The sequence below is a fragment of the Callithrix jacchus genome, chromosome 3 (assembly GCF_049354715.1).
Source record: "Callithrix jacchus isolate 240 chromosome 3, calJac240_pri, whole genome shotgun sequence".
In the NCBI taxonomy this organism is placed as follows: Eukaryota; Metazoa; Chordata; class Mammalia; order Primates; family Cebidae; genus Callithrix; species Callithrix jacchus.
This window is the reverse complement of record NC_133504.1, coordinates 36952651-36960077: the sequence shown is the minus strand read 5'-3', so window position 1 is coordinate 36960077 and position 7427 is coordinate 36952651. Positions and strand designations below refer to the sequence as shown.

The 7427-nt window shown below is 51.1% G+C and overlaps 1 long non-coding RNA gene across 1 annotated transcript; it reads left to right on the top strand.

The window, feature by feature from the left end:
• Nucleotides 1–965: 965 nt before the first annotated feature.
• LOC144581722 (uncharacterized) lies at nt 966–7427 on the top strand. The gene is made up of 3 exons (XR_013532836.1): nt 966–2007; nt 3445–4089; nt 5604–7427. It is a non-coding gene; the product is annotated as an uncharacterized LOC144581722 (long non-coding RNA).

Genomic DNA, 7427 nt, shown 5'->3' with positions numbered 1-7427 from the left:
TGGTGCCGAAAACCCTGGAGGAGTTCAAGACCTCTCCTGGGGGAAACTGACTCCTCTGCTATAAGCCGAACCAGGGAGCCGCCGCCCCTCGGATCGTCTGCAGCCATCACTCAGTAAGACTCCTATTGCCCACAACCCCATCCTCTGTTCGCGCCGAACCTTGGGGTACCCTGTTCATAATCATGGCTGCGTCAGGGACTCCTTTCCGTCTTGAACTGTGGGTCTCACGGAGACATCCCAGTGCCCCTACTCACCCGTCCCGGAAGACAAGAATATTGTGGAGACGTCCCTATACTCCTGTCCTTCCCCATAATCTCCGGTACTCAGGTGTTGAGGATCCGGGACGCCGTTCCTCACTCCTGACTACTCTGCGACAGAGAGTGGACTATGGGTAATCAGAAGTCCCATAGTCACCACTGGGATATCTAGTCCAATATTTACCCAAGCTGGGCCTCTCCATAAAAAAGAAAAGGCTGCTTTTCCTCTCCACTGTGGCCTGGCCCCAGTATCCTCTGGACAACCAGTCCAAGTGGCCACCAGAGGGAACTTTCAATCTTGGCATTCTAACCGATTTAGACAATTTCTGTCAAAGAAATGGTAAATGGTCAGAGGTCTCCTATGTTCAGGCCTTCTGTTATCTTTGCTCCCGCCCCACCCTCTGTTCCTCTTGCACCACCGCTCAGGTTCTCCTGGCCAAAGAAACTCCCTCACCGCCCTCGGCCCCTCCCCCAGCCTCCTCCTTTTCTTACCCTGACTGGCCCAAAGAACTCTCCTTTCCACCCACCCAACCCACTAATCCTCCGCCCTATGTGGAACCTCAACCCCCTCCTCCTCTTCCTCTTCCTGGTCCCAACCTAGCCTCTCCTGTCAGTGCTCACACTGATGAAACCTCCCTCCTTTGCCCCCTTTGTGAGGTCGCCAGAGTGGAGGGTGTTGTCCAAGTACACATTCCCTTCTCTCTCTCTGATTTATCAACCATTGAGAAACGCCTAGGGTCATTTTCCACCAATCCTACTGCGTACACCAAAGAATTCGGCTACCTCACCCAGACTTACAACCTCACCTGGCATGATACCTATGTAATTCTGTCTTCCACTCTCACTCCAAATGAGCGTGATCGTATCCTTACGGCAGCCCAGGTGCATGCTGATCAAGTGCATCTCATAGACAATCAGATGCCAGTAGGTGTGGCAGCATTCCCCGAGGCTAACCCTAATTAGAATTATCAAACTGGTCAAGATGGCCACCACCACCAAGACCAAATGCTACAGTACCTTCTAGTGGGCATGCAAGGCACAGCCCAAAAGGTAGTTAATTATGATAAATTAAGGGAAATAACTCAGGGTCCTACTGAAAACCCTGCTGCCTTCCTCGACCGATCAACTAATGCTATGATCCTTCATACCCAGCTGGACCCAGCCGGACCCGGCCTCTTTACCAGGGGCTACAGTCCTAGCCACTCATTTTATCTCTCAGTCAGTGGCTGACATTAGAAAGAAACTTAGAAAGGCTGAGGAGGGCCCCCAAACTCCCATATGAGACCTGGTAAACATGGCATTTAAAGTTTTTAATGGCCAAGAGGAAAAGGCTGAGGTCACCCGCCAGGCCCATCTACAGCAAAAGGTAAGCCTCCAAACCCAAGCTCTTGTGGCAGCCCTGAGGCCAGCAGCCCACCAGGCACCTAGTGGAGGGGGGTCCATCAAAACCTGTCAAGAACTCTGGAGGCGATCTGCCTGGGCCCTGTTTCAAGTGCGGTCAGAAGGGACACTGGGCACATCAGTGTCCATGTCCCCGACCACCTACCAAGCCCTGCCCCAACTACAAGAAGCTTGGACATTGGTGCAGTGATTGCCTGTCCTGGACTACAGGCCCATCCCCCACACCTCTATGTGGAGGGCAGGCCAGTCCACAAGAAGCAATCCCATCCCCTTCTGGATGACTGACGCAGTCCGAACTCGAAGAACCCCATCACCCTTGCCGAGCCCAGGGTAACGCTGCAAGTAGCGGGTAAGTCCATTTCCTTCTTAGTGGACATGGAAGCTACCTATTCTGTATTGCCTTCCTACTCAGGACCTAGCATCTTCCCATGTTTCAGTCATGGGAATTGATGGCAAGCCTTCCTGTCCTAATCAAAACCATCCTTTAGCCTGTGTCCTCAAGGGACACCCCTTTTCCCACTCTTTTTTAATCATACCCTCGTGCCCAGTCCCCATTTTAGGAGGAGACATTCTCCAGACTGTGGGGGCCACTCTCCAACTCACTGGCCCCCCACACCCAAGCCCATCATCTACCCATCTCCTACTGCCACTCCTAACCGACACCACATTCTGCCCTAACTCCTCACCTCAACCCCCTATCCCTCCTGATGTAGTTAATCCCCTGGTATGGGATACCTCCAAGATTGAAAATCCTTCAGTCAGCCTTCACCCCACTTCCCCACTCAACCCAGCTACCTTGCTTCCCCTTCCATCTCTTCCCCCTTCCCCAGCCCACTCCTGCCCTGAACTAATGGATGCACTTGCCAAACCTTGAGAGAGCCTATCTGACCTTCCCCTGCCTAACCCAGACCTTACTTTCTATGTGGATGGAAGTTCAGTAATAACAGCTGACGGGAGGCAAAAGGCAGCCTATGCGGTAGTCACAGATTCAGCCATCCTCAAGGCACGTCGCCTCCCTGACGGAAACACGTCACAAAAGGTGGAGCTCATTGCCCTAACCGGAGCTCTCACACTAGCACAGGGAAAGTGAGCAAATATCTATACTGACTCAAAATATGCTTTTCTTATTACCCATTGCCACTCTGCCCTCTGGAGAGAGTGGGGATTCCTTACCACAAAGGGGTCCCCCATAATCAATGCTACACAGATCTCTAACCTCCTACAGGCCTTATCATTGCCCAGGGAGGTTGCAGTCATAGACTGCCGAGGACACCAGGCCCAGCATAATGCTGTCTCCTAGAGCAATGCGCGGGCAGATATAGCAGCAAGATCTTTAATGCCAAATTGGCCCCTACCCCGTTCTCTTCCTTACCACAGCCACACAGCCTGTATACTCACCATCAGAAAAACAGGCCCTCATACTGAAAAGGGGAACAGAATCTAATCAGGGTTGGATCTTCCTAAATAATAGAATCACCCTTCTTTGGGAATAGGCCCCTAAAATTATTGTTGAAATCCACCAATCCTTACATATAGGGCCTAAAGGCGTTACACTGCTTTGTACAGCCTCTCTTTTTCTCACCAGGTCTGCAACAGACAATTGAGCAGGTACACAAGGCATGGGTTACTTGCGCTAAGGTCTCACCTCAGGGAGGCTTAAGGCCACAGTTTCCTACCCACCAAATGTGTGACAACCTACCAGCCCAAGACTGGCAAATTGACTTCACTCATACGCCCACTCACAAAGAGCTCCACTACCTCCTAACTTTTATAGATACCTTTTCAGGTTAGATCGAAGCTTCCCCACCTCCTGGAAGACAGCAGACATGGAGGCCTCCCTCCTTACTCAAGAAATCATCCCTTGCTTCGGCCTACCTGCCACCATCCAGTGAGACAACAGTCCAGCATTTACGGCCCAAGTAGTCCAGCTAGTCGCCAAGTCCCTCAACATCTCCCGGAAACTGCACATCCCTTACCATCCTCAGTAGTTGGGTAAAGTTGAATGGGCCCACGGCATCCTCAAAGACCATTTGGCCAAACTCGCTATTGAGGTAAAACTCTCTTGGCCCACACTCCTACCTCTTGCCCTGGCCCGGGTCCAGGCCACCGCATGGGGGCCAATGGGCCTTAGCCCCTTCAAATTGCTATAAGGCCAGCCTTTTCTGGTTTCTCACAACCTCCCTGTAAACCCCCCTCCACTGGCTTCCTACCTTCCCTGCCTCTCCCTCCTCTGTCACCTGTTAAGGGAACTTGCAGACTGCTCCCTCCCTGTTGTTCCAGGACCAGAAGACTCCCACCCAGCGGTGCCTCTCTAACCGGGTGACAACGTTCTCCTCCAAGAACTCAAACCAGGATCCTTGCAACCCAGAATCCTGGACTGAGGGCCCCACCACCAGGACCCATTATCTTGCACAGGCAAACTGCCAAACAGGTGGATATCAGTCTACTGTCTCCATCCTCATCCCACATGGTAAAAGCATCATACTCGGTCACAATCATGGGTTTCACTTTCGGCATGGGCTGTGTTTTCTATATGACCAAACCAAGGACTACTGTCGTTGGTGGAACACCACCTACGGGGTGTGCCCATACAGCTCTTGTGTTATTCACAAGCCACAGCCTCCAAGCCGTCCCAACCACATGCTCACTCACTTCAGCAATGGTTCCTTAGCCCTCAACAACCATGACCCCTGGCACAGCTGTTGGGATGCAGAAGTGTCCGGTAAAGTCTATGAAGATTATACCTGGAGCCACCCTCAGGGAACATGGCTAATATTCTGGTCCTATACCCGCATCATCTCTGAAACAATAGAACAGCTGAGTTCTGTAAGCCATACAATCCTGCAAAATGAAGCCATCCTAACTAACCAGTTCAAACCCTCAGATAACACCTCTCAACCTTTCTCTTGGTTGACTCTAGTACAGCAGGGAGACAACATGTTAAATTTAACTAAAGCCATGAATATCACCAACTGCTTTTTATGTGCCTCTCTCAGCAACCTCCCTTAGCTGCAGTTCCCCTCAGGTCCGGGTTCAGTCTGTCACAATCACCTACGGGACCTGGCACCATCTTAACGGATATCCCCTTGTTCCAAGTACACCCTCAAAATTTCTCTCTCTGCTATGAGACAGCCAGCAGTTCCAGTCCCAGCTGTAACACTACAGTAAAAGTAAAATCCTCCCTCTACATGCCACCAGGAGGATATTTCTGGTGTAATGGAACCTTAACTAAAGTTATTAATGCCTCCTTCCCTTTCCCTTGTGTGCCTGTCACCTTGTCCCACAGTTAGAGGTCTAGGACAGGCCGAACTTCTATCCTTCCTCCCACCCTCCCCTAATCACCAAGACAGACGAGCAGTCTTCCTCCCAATGGTCGTTGGTCTCTCTCTAGCATCCTCTCTGGTGGTGGCAGGGCTGGGTAGCGGCGCCCTAGGCTACAGTGTCACCTCAGCCACTCAACTAAAGGACAAGCTTCACGTGGCTATCGAAGCATTGGCCACCTCCCTTGCCTCCCTCCAGCCATTGGTCCAGGTAACTCTCTAGAACCAATGGGCCCTTGACCTGCCAACAGCAGAAAAGGGAGGTACCTGTCTGTTTCTTCAGGAGCAGTGCTGCTATTACATCAATGAAACAGGCCTTGTAGAAGAAAATGTCAACACTCTCTATCGCCTCCAAGAGGACCTCCGCAAGAAGCAGAATGCATCAGTCTCGCCTCTTAACTGGTGGCAATCACCCATGCTAACCTGGCTAACCCCTATTATCACTCCCATCATGTAGTTTGTCTTCTGTTAATGCTAGCCCCTTTTTTCCTCAGGTTTTTACAGGCCCGCATGAGAGAAATGTCCAGGGTAGCCATAAACCAGATGCTACTTTGCCCCTATGTCCAACTCCCAACCGAGGCACCAGCCAACTGACCCTTCTCCCTCACTCTGCCCCATTCTGCAGGAAGTAGCCAGAAAGAAGTGGTGTCCTACATCATCAAAAGGGTCGGAATGTAAGGCCGGTTGCCTTGCCAGGAGGCCGGATACACCCACCTCTGCACTCAGCACCTGACTGCACTCAGCACCTGACTGCACTCAGCACCTAGCTCTGCCCCATGGCTCCCCAGGAAGGCTCCGGCCAATGCAACCCTGGCCGGCTCTTGCACTGGAAATCTCGCCCAACAGCCTGCCAACCAATGGCGGCCCACCCCATCTCAATCCCGCTCCCCTGGAGCCAATCAGAGCACCCAGCTGTTGCTCTTTCCTCATAGCCATAAAAGCCCCACACCCCAGGAAGTCAGCGTGACTTCTCTGGCCCCCTTTCCCTGGACCAGAGAACCTTGCCCAGGAGCTGAATAAATTGGCATTTAATTTTCTTGTACTGGCATCAGTTTCCCCATTTTAAACTCGGCAATGACCTTACACAGGTCAAAGCAAGTGACCAGAGAAGGGGGCCATGGTAAATCAGTACAAAGCAGGGAACTGGGGGAACAGATGTGAACTACTGACTGGAGCTGGTGGAGAAGGCTGTTTACTGAAACTACAGGGAAGTTAAACTCTAAAAAGGAGAATTAAAGAATGAGAGAGCTGAATATACTGACATAGTGATTTTTGGAAGAGAAACTTGGAGTTCACTATATCTAACACTGGTGAGAACAAAGCCAGTTTTCAACTGCCAGAAAAGTGCTCTGAGGCAAACTCGCTTTCACCACAGCTTAGCCCTGTGGCATCTCCTGCCGTGGCCATGCACCCAATAAATTCCCCTAGATGTTCAACTCCTGTAGCCTGGTCCTGGTCAGGCTGGCATGGCAGGAGGGCTTCCTTCTATGACTAAAATGGAGTCTCCAAATCACCTCTTGGGAATGTGTGAACCCTAGGCCGGGGTCCCCAACCCCTGGGCCACAGAATGGTACAGGGCCACCAGCAGGAGCTGAGAGGCGGATGAGCAAGGGAAGCTCATCTATGTTTACAGCTGCTCCCCATCACTGCCACTACCGCTCAAGCTCCGCCTCCTCACAGACCAGCCACGGCATTAGATTCTCATAGAAGAAAGAACCCTATTGTGAACTGCACATGTGAGGGATGGAGGTTGTGTGCTCCTATGAGAATCTAATGCCTGATGATCTGTCACTGGCTGCCATTGCCCTCATAGGGGACCGTCTAGTTGTGAGATGACTTCAGGGCTCCCACTGATTCTACATTATGGTGAGTTGTATGATTATTTCACTGTATATTACAATGTAATAACAGAAATAAAGTGCACAATAAATGTAATGTGCTTGAATTATTCCAAAACCACCCCCACCCTGGTCCATGGAAAAATTGGCTTCCATAAAACCAGTACCTGGTGCCAAAAAGGCTGCAAACCACCACCCTAGGGGAAGAATTTAAATACAAATGTAGCAAACTCCAGTTCCTTATTTTGTTCTGTGAAAGCATGATTGATTATGACAAGCCAAAGCATCACCAGGAAAATGGGGAACACACTGCATGGCCTTCTGCCAGGAGGGGCATGTTGGTGGCCATTGGCTAAAGAGCTCTGTGAAGGAGCAAGGAGTGAGCCAGGAGTCCAGTGAGCACCCCTGGGAGACACACTGGATGGCTGGTGGCCTGGAGGCAGGCAGGGCAAGGCACAGGCAGCATTACAGATTAGAAAGCAAAGACTCCATGAATTAATTTTGGATTGCTCTCTTTCTTTTTCTTTTTTTTGAGATGGAGTCTCACTCCTGTTGCCCAGGCTGGAGTGCAATGGCACAATCTTGGCTCACTGCAACCTCCACCTCTTGGG